The following is a 15,811-nucleotide window of genomic DNA, read 5'->3' as shown; positions in this document are numbered from 1 at the left end:
ATTAACAGTAACTTGATGACATTGTGTCGTCTTCAAGCGCAGAATTTACATTGATTGAAAATAATTTATTCTAATTTTTTTACTGTATTCTATTACGTTTATTTTGCTCTTTCGTTATTTTCATAAATTAAAAATTAATCAAATTAAATTCAAACATATTTTTATATTTTAGACAATTTTTGAATAACTATCTTCTAATAGAAAAACGGGGGGGGGGGGTAGAAAATTATTCATGTTCGCAAGAGGGGGCCATAGGAATAAGAAATGGTTGAAAGGGGGCCATGGACAAAAAAAGGTTGAGAACCACTGGACTAGAGCATGTGCAGTTGACCGTGGCGAACTTCAGTGAGACACTCAATTTTCTCTCCCGTGACTGTCTGCAGCTTCAACGATGGTGGTACGTAGGGAAGTCGTTGCTGGAATTTCCGAGCCAGGTCCGTCCTGACGATGCTCACGTTGGCTCCGGTGTCGATGACCATCCTACACAGCAGTCCATCAATCTCGCCTCTTACGTGGAGTCCGTGGTCTCCTCCGTGCAGCTGTGAGACATGGTACACTCTGCATCTCATCTTCCCTTCTTAAATATAAATGGCAGCACTGAAAAAAAATCAAACACAACACTACATATGCACTCAGACTGGTAGGTACCCACACAGTTACACCTCCGGCACAACTCACGAGGTAGTAAATCGCCCATAAATGGTGATAGACCTGAGTTGTGCTCGCTTTGAAAGAAAGAAAAGGTACATTCGGCATGGTGCATCTTTCGTACCAGTAGCTGCTACTGAGCATACGCTCCGCAGGTGGCGTTTTCGTGGCATTTCCAGCTTCCCAACGACTTGTCTTTCTGGGTCCCACGATCGTTCTAGTACTCTTCAGGTCTTTCAGCTCTCTGATGGCAGCAATGGCGGTGATGACATCTTCTTTCACTGCTGCGCTCAATGGCCTGGATCTTTTCTTCGATGTCGGATTTCTTCTGGCCTAGAGATGTGAGGTGAGAACATTCTCGGAGAACAAGAATATTCTGAGAATGTTCTCCTGGATGTAAAAATTGGAGAATAATCGAGAATATTCATTTTTCTTTTAAATAATTTAAATTTTTTTACTAATTTTGTTTATATTGTGAAATATAAATCAGTTTTCATTGCCTGAAACATTTACAACAAAACAATTTTTGATATAATCACCCCCAATGACAACTTTTAGTTTGAGAATATTCCCAGAATGACCTGGCGAATATTCTCAGAATATTCTCCTGGTCATGATGAGAAGTTTTAAAAGTTTGGTTATAAAAGATAACCATTAAATTAAAACATTAGAAAATTATTTTAAAATTAGATAAATTTTCAGAAATAAGTTCACAACACAAAAGAAATTAAATCAAAGTTAATTGAAAAAGGAAGCAATTATTATACAATCACCTTCATTCTAAGAAGATACAGAACTGTTGTTTTTTCAATGCACAGTACACTTAAATTCTGTATCACTCCCTTTTTTTTATATAAAAGTTGTGTAATTCAGCCCTGTTGGTTTGTCCCGTCACCGTATGGAGGTGTGGGAACTACTGTCTGGAGGGGCGGGTCATCTAGAATGTTCTTCCTGCCCTCCGCTAGTTCTCAGCCATTCGCATCTTTTTCCGATGGACCGAAACTGGAATCAATTCTCGTTGTCAACAGAAGATTGCGATAAAGGATTGCGCCATCTATCGTCTATAGTTCGTAACAATATATAAATGAGCAAGGATCACATTTAAGTGAGGGAGCAAGGGATACGGTGTACCCGGAGGGAATGCTATAAAGGGCGGCAGCTTAGGCTTTCGTTGAACAAAGATTTTTAAAAATTTCCAGTCACGCTTTTTGAGCCATGCCTTTCTTAATGACGAAGATAATGGGAAAATTAAGGAAAATAGACAGGATCGTAATACCGGAAACAAGAATACACTTTATCGCAAAGGGCAAGTGTGCATTTTGGTATTCCCAACCCATCAATTTTTCTGGAATGGTTAAATAAAGACAACGGAAGAATTCCAGTTTTCGCTCGTCTCCGTCTATGATTTTGAGGACAGTAAGATACATTGGAAACTCCTGTAAACGAACACTCCCGTTAACCCTTAACTGGCGTGGTGGGGTGACCCCACGCAATTTCCATCTTGCCCTTGAGAAAGAAATGCGTGTGGACCATTTTATTTTCAGTACCTTTCACGCTAGTTGTATACACGTGTTTGACAAATTTTATGTTTTTCTACTTTTTCTTCCCTCTACATCGTTGATCAAAGTGTGGTGGGGTCAAAATGATCCACCCACTAGCGAGTTTTTTTTTGTCTTTCCGCCGGAGTGTTCAGATCGAAATAGCGTATCGGAAGAGCACCAATTTTCTCGATAAAGGTTTCAAATTAATGGCGAAACATCATGAGGATAGTGTTGTTAGTCAATTGTACATAAGATGTGAGTGATCAATATGTCATAGTGTTGTTTACAAGTACCGCGCGTGTGTTACCGACTTAGAATAAGACTAATTTTGGTGCTTGTGAAAATATAATAAACATTATTTTAGTTTGTAAATTTTATTTTTTTGAGTGTATTTCAATCATATCTGTTAATTTTTTAATCATGAAAGTTGCGTTCAAAAATGTTAACAAATAATTCAAAAGTCATGTATCCCTCCATTTTTTTTCGAATGTATGTCTTATTATGGCCATCCCGATTTTTTCATACAAATGCTCCGTTTTTTCAACACAGCCTATTTGAATCTTCATTTCTTACTGAAATAAAATACAAGGTGGTTTCAAAAAGAATCATCCGATTAAAAAAAAAAAATCATAACTATTCAGCTTTTACTCTGTTTTGATCAAATAATGTATATGTAGAAAGAAGGAAATCTCGAGTTTCACGCAGTTGCCGACAGGTAGCGCTAACGCTCTTCCGTCGGCCGTCACTTCAGTGTCAAGATGGCGACTGCACAAAAGAAATCGTTTTGTGTTCTAAGCTTCGCGAAGCGTGAGTGCGTAAAGAACTGTTCATCGTGCTTTTCGTGAACAATACCCTGGTGTTGAACTTCCTATCGCTCAGAGAATTAAACAATGGTATAAACAATTCCGAGACACGGGTTGCCTGTGTAAAGGGAGATCCCCTGGCCATCCCCGTATATCAGACGAAAATGTGCAGCGCATCCGACAGAGTTTCATACGTAGTCCACAGAAATCCACTCCCAGTCGATGCAAACATGATCGCAAAGTTTGGGATGAATTTGACTACCGTATAGACGACATATGCCATGCATCCCAAGGTGGACATATTGAGCACCTTTAATTTTGTTTGTAAAAAAACTTTGATTAGCCATGTTATATAAAATTAATCTTAAATATCTATGTTCAATATTTTTTGTAATATACGCATTTCAAATCTGGCGATTCTTTTTGAAATACCCTGCGTTAAATTCTTTCTACTAAATTATGATAACCTCAGGGTCGCAACTAGGGAATTCCAGGGCCCTGAGTTTATTCGTTTTCAGTGAAAAATAACGGGGGGGGGGGGGGGAAAGCACCAAAATAATGGATACCGCCCCTTTGTGACAAATTTAGTTTTTAGTGGCTGTCCTGGATAACCATGACTAGGCTGACCATATTTCCTCGAAAGAAATACGGGACATTCGGATTCCAAATACGGGAAAATACGGGACATTGCCAATTATCGCCAAGAACAAGGCCAAAAGTGAACAATGTTACCAAATATTGCTGAAAGGGTAAAATCGCAATGGCGGGAAACGAAGCATTACTGCTAATTGCTGTGGATTCCACATAATAAAACGTTCACCAAACCAAATATGGGAGAATAATGTTATTTGTAGTTGTAATTATCATAATATAATTTATGAGTTCAAAAATTTCTTCAATCTTTGACTTCAATAAAGAATAAAACTCAAAGTAGGCGTCATGTAAAAAACGGGAGAAACCGGGACTGTCCCGGGAAATACGGGACGTATGGTCACCATGACCATTAAATACGAATATTCACCTCGTGTTTTATTTTAATTCAGTGTGACTTGCAGAGATGCCTCATTTCCAGCTATTGGCAAATTTTTGTGATTTTAGCAATAATTAGTAACTTTGCTTGTGCGTGTGTATTTAGCATCAATTTCGGCTACAACTGGTACTTTCCGGCATTTTTCTCGAGAAATATGGTCAGCTTCATTGAGATATGAAATGCTCAAATGTGTTTAACGGGGGGGACGTTGAACATGAATACAAATACCAATACAACGCTACAATAGGCAAAATATCCAACGAGGTGGCTGAAAAAAAAAGATGCTCATAACAGATATGGATGTCATATATTTCTAAAATACAGCAACCCAATTAAAAATGCAATCACAAAAACTAGAAACAATATATAAAATGATGAAATATTATACATAAAATGTATTTATGGTTGTCTTATTCTAAGTATGGATAGCTTCTTGATTTACCTCAACATATTTATCGTACTCCTTTTTAAATGTGTCAGTTGTGTTAGAATTTACAACCTCCGGCGTTAAGCTATTCCATTTACTAACACAACCCTATTAGAGAAAAATTCCCTGCCACACCATAGCCTTGCATTGCTGCAAGGCATACTATCCCCGGGCGTAAGATATTCCATTTATCAACAACCTTATTAGAGAATGACAAATACCCGTATTTGTTGCAATAAATATCGTAATGTGATTTATGAGTGATGAAATTCATCTTCACAATTCCGGCTAAGGTTAGAAATTCAAGGTTCAGACAACCAAAAATACGGAAGATATGGTCACGGTAGGTTTGTGTTTAAAATTAATTATGTCTAGGGTGACCATACGTCCCGTATTTCCCGGGACAGTCCCGGTATTTTCTGTTTTTTTGGCCGTCCCGACTTTTTGGCAAAAGTGTCCCGGTTTTTCCCGTATTTTACACGAAGCCAACTTGAATTTTTATTCTTTATTGAAATCAAAAAACTCATCAAACTATCAAACTCATAAATTATTTTACGATAATTACAACTACATATGAGAATATTAATCTCCCACATTTGATTGAACGTTTGTCTTTCGTGGAATACATTGTAATCCACTGCAATTTGCATCATTTCCCGCCATTGGGATTTTTCCGTAATTTCAACAATATTTGGCAACTTTGTTTGGTTTTGGCCATAATTGGCGATGTCCCGTATTTGGAAACGCAATGTCCCGTATTTCTCTCGAGGAAATATGGTCAGCCTAATTATGTCAAAAATTTTTTAGAAAAAGTGGCAACGCTCATTTTTCCTAATGTAAACAAATGATAGTGAGAGATATAGATGGCTTTTTTCTCAGCCAGAGATATCAAGGAAACAGTTATTTTCCGGATATTATGCTGAGGTGATCTCGGAAAGAAAAGTCATCACGTCTCCGCCGGGACTCGAACCCAGGCCCTCTTGCATACCGGGCAAGCATGCTACCATCTACACCAGTGGAGACACATGAATCTGCCTTCCAAATTTCAGCGCCTCACGACACAGTGCGTGAAATTTGGAAGGCAGATTCATGTGTCTCCAGTGGTGTAGATGGTAGCATGCTTGCCCGGTATGCAAGAGGACCTGGGTTCGAGTCCCGGCGGAGACGTGATGACTTTTCTTTCCGAGATCACCTCAGCATAATATCCGGAAAATAACTGTTTCCTTGAAATGATAGTGACTTTTGATATTTGAGAGAATCTATTATCACAATCGAAACTCACGTGTGAGTTTCCCCGTGGAGGAAAGAATACAAGGAGGTGACATTAGGCACGAAAATTGAAGCCCTTGTGGCAACCCTATGGGCTGACAAGTAAGCCCAAACAAACCGCTCTTTTCCCTATACTTAACATGTGTTTTGCCGGATCGAATTCGTTTAAAATATTAATAACTAAGTAAATTTAAGCACCATGGCTGTTTAATGCGTCTCCAGGTGATCTACATGATCCAATGGTGAAAAAGCAGTGTAAGCACATTTCTTGGCAATGCTTTAGCGCCATGGCGCCAAGTAGTGCCGAGTCTAATGTAACCCCGAGAAAGGAAAATAAAAAAGTTTTTTTTTTTTTTACCGCTCACCTGTTTTTTTTTCCCATCCTAAACGGCACAGCAATAATCCATTAGAAACAGAAATTATCCTTAGGACACAAACACGGGAATAATCCAAAAAATCGCTGATGTTACTAGGCCTCGGCCCAACAGAAGCCATTTAACACCGTCAAGAATTAAAAAGATCGGTGCTGAAACGCGACTGCGAGCAGAGCATCCTACAACAACGCGCGATGGAAGTGAAGTGACACATAGTTCAGCAATGCATTAGCGCAGAAAACGTTTCGTCCAATCGCTAACAAGTGCATGCGTTTTGTCGAAGACCTGTAATTACGTCGACCTGTAATTATCAACTCTGTTTGCACCACAACCAGAAACATGGCAATATTATTTCATTAAGGAGGATATATGGCAAGAATATTTCACTAAGCAGGAATAAAGCCCTAGCAGACCGAGAAGACAGAATAATCCAGTTGAGGCTGAAGGTAAAAAAACGTTTCCGAGGTGCCACAGTTGGCGACTTTCTGAAGGGGTCTAAACTGCATCCCACCCATTTTTTCTTTTAACGGTTTATTTTGCCTTTTTGTTTCGTTCATGATTATGATAGATAGATCCGGGACATTTCGAAAGTGTTTGAGGCCCCTGGGCGCTCGTCTTAAGCTTTACATGAGGAATTTTGATTTCTGAATCAATTCTGAGGTGCTCGAGCATCTTCTGACAGGGCCGTAGCTAGGATTTTTGCCACCCGGGGCAAACAGCATTTTGCCGTTCCCGTGCCTCAAAGTACTGGAAGTGCTCGAGCGTCCTCCGCCACTGTATTTATGATTTTGCTGCCTGTAGGCTGTACAAATTCCACCACACTTCTTCCGTTCCACTCTCATATTCTTGAATATGTATTATTGAAATACACTGCTGGCCACCGTAAATGCAACACCCTGAAGGAAGCATGCAAATAATACGAAATTTACAACATGCATTAGCGGAAGTGAGATATGCAAATGATCAGAATTTCAGCGCAGACACACATCACGCGCGCCTGTGGCGCCACTTCAAAGCGCTATTTAAGGCTTGGAGATTTCGACGATTTGAAGTACGGCAATTGTGTTTTTCTCGTGGTTTTTTCAAAAAAACGATCAATTATGCCTCGTAGAAAACAGCGATCATCTTTTGATCAAGTATCCGAGTTCGACAGAGGAAGGATAGTGGCCTACCGAGATTGTGGATTATCTTTCAGGGAAATCGGTAGTCGTGTTGGACGAAACCAAACAACTGTAATGCGGATATGTGATCGTTGGATGCAGGAGGGTACGACGGACCGACGTGTTCGATCGCATCCACCTCAGTGCACCACTTCACGTGATGACAGGCGTATTGTGCGTATGGCAGTGACGGATCGCGCAGCCACATCATGAACCGTAGCACAGCACATTCAGTCTGTAATGCATCATCCAGTGTCTGCGCGTACCATTCGACGCCGTTTACAGCAGAGTGGTCTGTCCGCAAGACGTCCATTGCTTCGTCTACCCTTGACGCAGAACCACAGACGTCTCCGCCGACAATGGTGCGATGAAAGAAGGATGTGGACGGCACAATGGAATGAAATTGTCTTTACTGACGAGTCACGCTTCTGTCTGCAACACCACGATGGTCGGATTCGAGTCTGGAGACACCGTGGAGAGAGGATGCTGAACAGCTGCGTTATGCACCGCCACACTGGTCCTGCACCGGGTATTATGGTATGGGGTGGTATTGGATATCACTCTCGCACTCCTCTAGTACGCATTGCCGGTACTTTAAAAAGCCAGCGCTACATCTCCGAGGTGTTGGAGCCAGTTGTCCTTCCTTACCTTCAGGGCTTGCCCACAGCCATATTTCAACAGGATAATGCGCGACCACACGTGGCACGCATTGTCCAAAGGTTCTTCGTCAATCGCCAGATTGAATTGCTTCCCTGGCCAGCTCGCTCTCCGGATCTTTCGCCGGTAGAAAACATGTGGTCCATGGTTGCTCAACGATTGACCCAGATTACATCCCCAGCCGCCACACCAGATCAACTTTGGCAACGCGTGGAAGCTGCTTGGTCTGCTGTACCCCAAGAACACATCCAAAGTCTCTTTGAATCGATGCCGAGGCGTGTGGCAGCGGTGATCTCCAACAATGGCGGCTACTCTGGCTAATGATTTTGGCAGGAACCACACTTCACAGAAGTCTATAAATTCAATCATTTGATGCTTGGTCAACATGTTATCTACAAAATAAATATTGGTGCGATATCTCTTGTCTTTCTTGGTGTTGCAATTTGGGTGGCCAGCAGTGTATATGCCGCCCATCCGAACCTTCCGGTATGTGGAGAGATTTGAAGCATTGAGAACAAAAATATTACGAAACTTTTTTTACGAGCCGCGATGAGTCATCTCTGTGGCCTATAGTACTTAGGAAAATAATCACCTGGGCAGTTTTTTCTCTCTTCATTTTGTACCTATTACTTTGCTTTTAAAGTGACATGTGTATGAAAATTTGACAAAAAAAAAAAAAACACAGTTTCGAATTGAATTTGAAATTTAAAATTGTCTGCGTTCGAGTTTTTGTTCTACCTGGACTGGAAATATTTCTACAATATTTTAATATAAACAGCTGAAAGGCATTATGTATGCTAATGTTTTGCAAAAATAATGTTTTCCGCAAAAAAGAATCAGATTTTTCTCAAACACCGCTTGTTCAAGTATCTTTAAACATTGTGTCTCTCTCAGCACTGAGGTGTTACATGCTTTGGCATAATTTTTTTTAAATTAAACTGCCGAGAATAAATTTTGTGGCACAAGATATGGGTAAATTTTGGTTATTTTTGTAAATGGTTCCATGTTGTTGAAGTTAATATTCGAAAACAAATAACAACTAAAATTGTAAAAGCTCTCGTTCAATTGTATCCACAGAATTTGAGGGGAAAAAATCGAGTTCCTAAAGTTAATAGTAAATTTTTAAATGATTTTTAAAAACGGGAATGTGTCTCATAGGAAAGCATGGGAAGGCACTGTTTGTTTGGGCTTACTTGGTCCCTTTAATAGAGCGATCACTGGCTTCATCTGGCAACCTTGATTCACCATGCTTTCTCAACGGACGTGCTGGTCACGTCACCTCCTGTTATTCTTTCCTCCATGGAGTTTCCCCATGCAAAGTTTTGATTATAAGTCTCGTGACAAAAAAATGAAAATAGAACCGTGATTTTTCCTGAAATTTCTTTCATGCAATCGTAGAACGCGATAAGTTGGTAAATTTTCCTTTTTTATAATGAGAATTTTTTTTTTTCCGATTTCTTAACCAAAGAAATGTATGTTCTAGTTTTGTATATCTATCAGTATTTTCTATCATTGCTTTTTCCTCTAAGTAGTGACAATATGGCCAACATGGCTGCCATCGCATCTGATGAAATCCCGTCTCAAGTGGTGAATGAGCGTTGTATACGTTGCGGATACAACGAATAGACCGAATACGCGGAGAAAAGAGGCAAATGGATGCTGTTCTTCGACAGGAATTGCAGAGACGCACGTGGCCTTACAGCCCAGGATAAAGCATAGGGTGCCATAAAGAAGTTGGTCCTTGAAAACAAATTGCTCTCAGCCAAGTCTTCAACTGGACTAAGAAACGATACAAAAGTGCTTCCAGGTTTCACTGAGAATGGCGTAATCATGTGCCACACCAATGATTATGATGATGTTGAGGCAGTAAGGTCTGCTGCGTTTGCCATCAGGAAAGCTCTACCTGATTATTCTAAGCCGTTCGGTTACAAGACAGATGTTGACACACAAAAGAAAAGGTATCGGAAATTCGGGAGCAAAAACATATCAATGTACAGGTTCGATGTTAACGGTGTTCTTTTGGCACGGGACAATAATAAGCAGTGGATCAGGATTTAGGACATCTTAGGGTTCACACGTGTGGGAAAAAAACCTGGAATTGTCGTCGAAAGTGATTATTGCTGAAAAATATGAGGGAAATGGTGGAAATAGTTGTGCATATTTGTCATAAAATGAGGAAATTTAAGACAGTGGACCTGGAAATTATTACGTTAACTACAAACTTGCAAATTGACATTGTTTTGATCAAATTATTATGAAAACAGTGATGCCATTTTAGAGATATGATATTTTCTCGGTCCGTGGTATAATTCGTCACGTTACAAGTGTTCAATTCGTTGTGTAACTAATTCGCCCCAACATCGATTTTTCGCTGTACATGTTCCTACAAAATATAGGCTTTTGTTGGCCTTACATGTGAAATAAGAAACAAGAAGAGAATGTACACTCCTAAAAATAATTTTTTTTTTGTCAATTCGAAAAAGGAATCAAAATTAAAACTTCAATTGATATTAATATTTTATTATCTAATAATTTAATTGGCCTATCGGTTATATTTAAAAAATTTATATTTCCACCGTAAGCTGCCCTTTGCGCTTTCCGTCGGGATGTCCATTTCTCTCATGGAGGGGCTTCGGGGCGCATACTATTATTTACCTAAACTATTTTGCAGTTTATTTACATTGGTACCTCGTGTTATTAGCATGTGGTGCTTAAATTTGATATTTCATGAAAATGACTAGGGAAAAACATCAGAGAAAATCACTTTTTATCAAGTTCAAAACATCACTTTTTCGTCAAGTGTCAAGGAAGCATTAATTAATCCACTTTTATTCATTTTTAATATGTCTGTTGAAAATGGGATCTTTCCGGATGAGTGGAAGAAGGTAAGAATCGTTCCAATTCTTAAAAAAGGTGATAGACATGAAATTGAAAATTATAGAGGTGTGGCCATTCTGTCACCTTTTGCTAAAATATTTGAGTCTATTTTATATGATAAAATCTATGCTCAAATTAAGACCTGTATCTCCCCAAATCAGCATGGTTTCGTTAGAAATAGATCTACGGTTACCAATCTTCTTTCCCTCAATGCCCATATTGTTGAAGCCATAGCTAATAAAAGCCAGCTCGATGTAATTTACACAGATTTCGCTAAAGCATTTGATTGTGTCAGCCACTCTATATTAATGTACAAATAAAAAAAATTGGTTTTCTGCGATGATACTTGTAAATTTTTGCTTCGTATCTAAAAGACAGATTGATTTTTGTATCATTTGGCTCTTCTCTTAGTGAAGGATTTTGTGCAACATCTGGAGTCCCTCAGGGGTTTGTCCTTGGACCGCTATTGTTTCTCATTTTCATAAATGACCTTGCAGCTGCTGTTCATAATATGCTTTTCATAAATATGAAAAAAAAATTCAAAATATATCTAGTATGTGTGATGAATACAGTCGGACCCCTGATATACGACAAATTTTGACATCGTACCCCGATATATAATGATACAATACATGTATGCATTATTATGTATAGTACGCCTATATTATATTGTATGACGACGAGACGCTTGGGTATTATATATAATCACCGGTAAAGGTTATCAATTTAGGGAGAATTTCCAAATTTACAGGTATTTTACAGGTATTTCCAAATTTGGCAGGTATCAACCTACATGAGTCCTGTTTTTCACACGGACACCTTTTCGTCACCTGTTCGCGTGTTGGTAATAGCAAAAATTTGTACATCTACACAACAGATGGAAAAAGAAAAAATATTGTGTACCCACAAGCGATTGCCTGAAGATTTTAATTAAAATATTTAAAAATGAAAGTAATTTTTTCTTACGTGATGCAGAAATTTTTTTGATTAAGAAATAATTAATAAGCTATACGTATATAAATTTTTTACGGGGCGGGCAACGTCGCCGGGTATCAGCTAGTAGCTAATAAAAGCCAGCTCGATGTAATTTACACAGATTTCGCTAAAGCATTTGATTGTGTCAGCCACTCTATATTAATGTACAAATAAAAAAAATTGGTTTTCTGCGATGATACTTGTAAATTTTTGCTTCGTATCTAAAAGACAGATTGATTTTTGTATCATTTGGCTCTTCTCTTAGTGAAGGATTTTGTGCAACATCTGGAGTCCCTCAGGGGTTTGTCCTTGGACCGCTATTGTTTCTCATTTTCATAAATGACCTTGCAGCTGCTGTTCATAATATGCTTTTCATAAATATGAAAAAAAAATTCAAAATATATCTAGTATGTGTGATGAATACAGTCGGACCCCTGATATACGACAAATTTTGACATCGTACCCCGATATATAATGATACAATACATGTATGCATTATTATGTATAGTACGCCTATATTATATTGTATGACGACGAGACGCTTGGGTATTATATATAATCACCGGTAAAGGTTATCAATTTAGGGAGAATTTCCAAATTTACCAACGACGCTTGGGTACCATGTATAATCGCCGGTAAAAGTGATAAATTTAGGGGAAATTCATCAAACTTACCAAAATGCTTGGTATGCATAACAACAGGTTATTTAACCACATTTATCACATTTACCGTAACATATATATCGTAATGTGATTTATGAACAATAAAATTTATCTTAATCCACAATTTCAACTAAGATTACAGATTCGAGGTCAGGGCTACCGACAATACGTATGGCCACAATATGTTTGTGTACCTAAAACTTCCAGAAAAAGCGATGACAACACTTATCTTCCTAATGTAAACAAGCAATAGTGACACAATATCTATCCACAATCACAAACGAAACTCACATGTTTGTGAGTTCTCAAGTCAAGTGATTACGTCTGATGACAAGAAAATGAAAATAGAGACAACTTGTGCGTGATTTATTCGGGCAATTTCTTTCATGAAATCATAGAATACGATAAATTTCAATACGTTTATTTAGAAGGTAAGTTTATATTTTCTTTCCTTATAATGAGGAATTTTAACTTTCATTTCTGGTTTTACTACTACACAAACATATATTACCTGTATAGGTCAGGGATCTTCAACCCATGACCCGCGGGCCATATATGGCCCTCAGAGTTTTTTGCTGTGGCCGCCGACCATTTTGAGAAAATAGCTATTTAAGATATAAAAACGATTATATCACACAAAAAATAAATAAATAAATGTTAAAGGGAGTGCTGGCCACTGAAATCAGCTGCATCATTTTAAGCCGGGGTTTTCCAACACCCCCTAAAACCAGTGCTGTCTTAACGCATGGGCCCATCCGGACACGGCCCGGGGGCCTCACAAAAATCAGATCCGGTTGAAATTTTCTAGGATTTACCAGGTAGGGCCTCCGAAAAACCACTTGGCCCCGGTGCCCATGATACTCTTAAGACGGCCCTGACTAAAACACAAGGCCTACGCATGAAGCTTGTGACGTCAACGAAGAAGGCCATTTCTCCTATTGCCATTGGATATATTGCAAAAAAAGATAAAGATATCGCATGCGTCGGCTTGTTATATCCAATGGCAATAGGTGAAATAGTAGCCTTCCTTCAGTGACGCCACGAGATTCGTGCGGAGGCCTTGTTCTATAGGTGGTGTTGGTTTTCCTAGGAGTAGAATTGCAAAACCTGAAATTCAGGTTTCTCAGCCAGCCAGCGTTTTCATGCCACACACGTCGCAGAAAACCCACTTTTAAGCCGGGTTTTCCTAGGAGTAGAATTTCTACGCCGTCTGAAGCGTGAAAATGCTGATTGGTTAAAAACCCGAAATTCAGGTTTTTGACCAATCAGGTTTTTGACCCTGGCTTTAGAACGGTGGCATACTTTCCAGATTCAATAGCAATGTTTTGGCATCTTGAAAGGTCCGTCGTAATAAATTCGGGGGACCCAGAGCACAAATACTTTTTTGATTTCATATATTTTGACTAGACCTACGATCAGGGCCGGAACAAAGACGGGGGACGGGGGACTGCCCCGGGTGGCATAATTTAAGGTGTGGCAGTTTTAGTCGTGAACAAAGAACATGGTTACAAAATTATTGAATTTTAAAGTTGTGGTAACGGCAAAAGTTCTAGTTACGGCCTTGCGTACGATTACTATATGGGACCTATGATTTCATACATTTCGAGAGGCGAAATTTGATAGCCAAAGGGCATATATAATTACAGAATTCAAAGAAATGCTGATAAACGCCTCAATAAAAGAAACAGTTTCAGAATTATTAAAAAAAATAATTTTATAATTGATTAAAATTTAAGAAGAAATAGCCGTTGAAGAATTACTGAAAGAAATAATTTCAGAATTATCAAGAGTAATTTCAGAGTTGTTAAAAGCAATACTATAGTTATTGAAGAAAATTTAAGAATTTGTGAGAGAAATAATTTCCTAACTAATGAAAATTTAAATTTAATGAAAAAATAATTTCAGAAATTATGAAAACTTAAATTTATTGAAAAAATAATTTAAGAATTATTGGCAGAGATTTCGGCATTAAAAAAATTATAATTACAGAATTATCAGGACAAATTTCAGAATTAACAAAAAAAATATGGAAAGAAATCGGAATCGGAGAAAGAAATTGCTTCAAAATAAATACAAATTCAAATTTAATGAAAGAAATAATTTCAGAGTATATTTAAGTGTTAATAATAATAATTTGCAGAGCAATATTTAATAACGGGGGAATACCACGGTATGAATTGGTGGCCCGCGGGCCCCATGGAAAGTTTTAATTTGGCCCGCAATGTCTGAAAGGTTGAAGACCGCTGATCCAGGTAGATAATATTTTCTATCATTACCTTTTCTCTAGGTGACAGCATGGCTGCCATCGCATCTGATAAAATCCCGTCTCAAGTGCTGAATGAGCGTTGGATACGTTGCGGATACAACGAACATACGGAACACTCGGTAAAAAGAGGCAAATGGATGTTATTCTTCGACAGGAATCGCAGAGGCGCTCGTGGTCTTACAGCCCAGGATAAAGCATGGGGTGCCATAAAGAAGTTGGTCCATGAAACCAAATTGCTCTCAGCCAAGTCTTCGACTGGACTAAGAAACGATACCAAAGTGCAGCGAGGGTTCACCGGGAAATGTGTAATTATGTGCCATACCAATGATTATGATGATGTTGAGGCAGTAAGGTCTGCCGCGTTGGCCATCAGGAAAGCTCTACCTGATTATTCAGATCCGATCTATTATAAAACAGATGTTAAAACAAAATTGGAAAAATATCGGAAATTCAGGGATAGAAAAATATCACTGTATATGTTTGATGTTAACGGTGACCTGTTTACACGTGATGATTTTAATGAATGGATCAGAATTTAGGCTATTTGAAATTCGTACGGGTTAAGCCATGGCCGTACTCGTGTCAAAGCTGGCCCAATACGTTCCATGGACAAGTAGTGTGTCCCCTCCACCATTTTCAACGGTCGTGAAATACTGGAAGCTGGAAGGTATCGGAAGGCTGCTCGAGTACCTTCCAGCTTCCAACCAAAGTCTTTAACCAGCTTTGCTTCCAACCTAAGTCAAAGGGGTCGTTCTGCCTTCACGATCTTCCGATTTGCTTAGCCACACATTGGTCAAAGAATGCTGACAATCACAACACGAATAGTGTTTTGGAGAAAAGCGGTTCTGTTCTTACTTTTGGCGAATGTTTGTCAAGAAGTATTAGGCCAATGTGTAGTCAGCCCACGAAACTTCTTTGCATCGAGGAATGTCAAATATTGGAAGCAAATATTGTCTGAGGCTTTCATGACCGGCGTTCAATGACTTGCAAGCGGTTTCCGGGCTATTAGGCCATGGTTTAAGGGGTTTTCTTCCTAACGTTTCGCCCACATTTGTGGCAGGCATCTTCTGAGACCGATCAAGCCTCAGAATTTGTACATAGAGAACGACTCGATGCTATGAC

General features: G+C 38.9%; 2 protein-coding genes and 1 non-coding gene across 3 annotated transcripts in view; all 3 read left to right on the top strand.

Annotated features, from left to right (window-relative positions):
* Mettl4 (Methyltransferase like 4) overlaps positions 1-14,753 on the top strand; it is a 63,858-nt gene extending 49,105 nt beyond the window's left edge. The window contains exon 10 of the mRNA XM_089240077.1: positions 14,711-14,753. The gene's annotated coding sequence lies outside the window, so the exon portion shown is untranslated. The remainder of the gene's footprint in view (positions 1-14,710) is intronic.
* LOC149079171 (uncharacterized) overlaps positions 1-15,811 on the top strand; it is a 36,014-nt gene that overhangs the window by 13,463 nt on the left and 6,740 nt on the right. The window lies entirely within an intron of this gene.
* On the top strand, positions 5,543-5,616 carry TRNAT-GGU (transfer RNA threonine (anticodon GGU)). Its single transcript has one exon. It is a non-coding gene; the product is annotated as a tRNA-Thr (tRNA).

The sequence above is a fragment of the Pholcus phalangioides genome, unplaced genomic scaffold (genome assembly GCF_987345545.1).
Source record: "Pholcus phalangioides strain wild (caught in Gottingen) unplaced genomic scaffold, Ppha-v1.0 ptg000012l_1, whole genome shotgun sequence".
NCBI lineage: Eukaryota > Metazoa > Arthropoda > Arachnida > Araneae > Pholcidae > Pholcus > Pholcus phalangioides.
The sequence above is the reverse complement of the archived record's forward strand: the minus strand, read 5'-3'. Positions and strand labels throughout refer to the sequence as shown.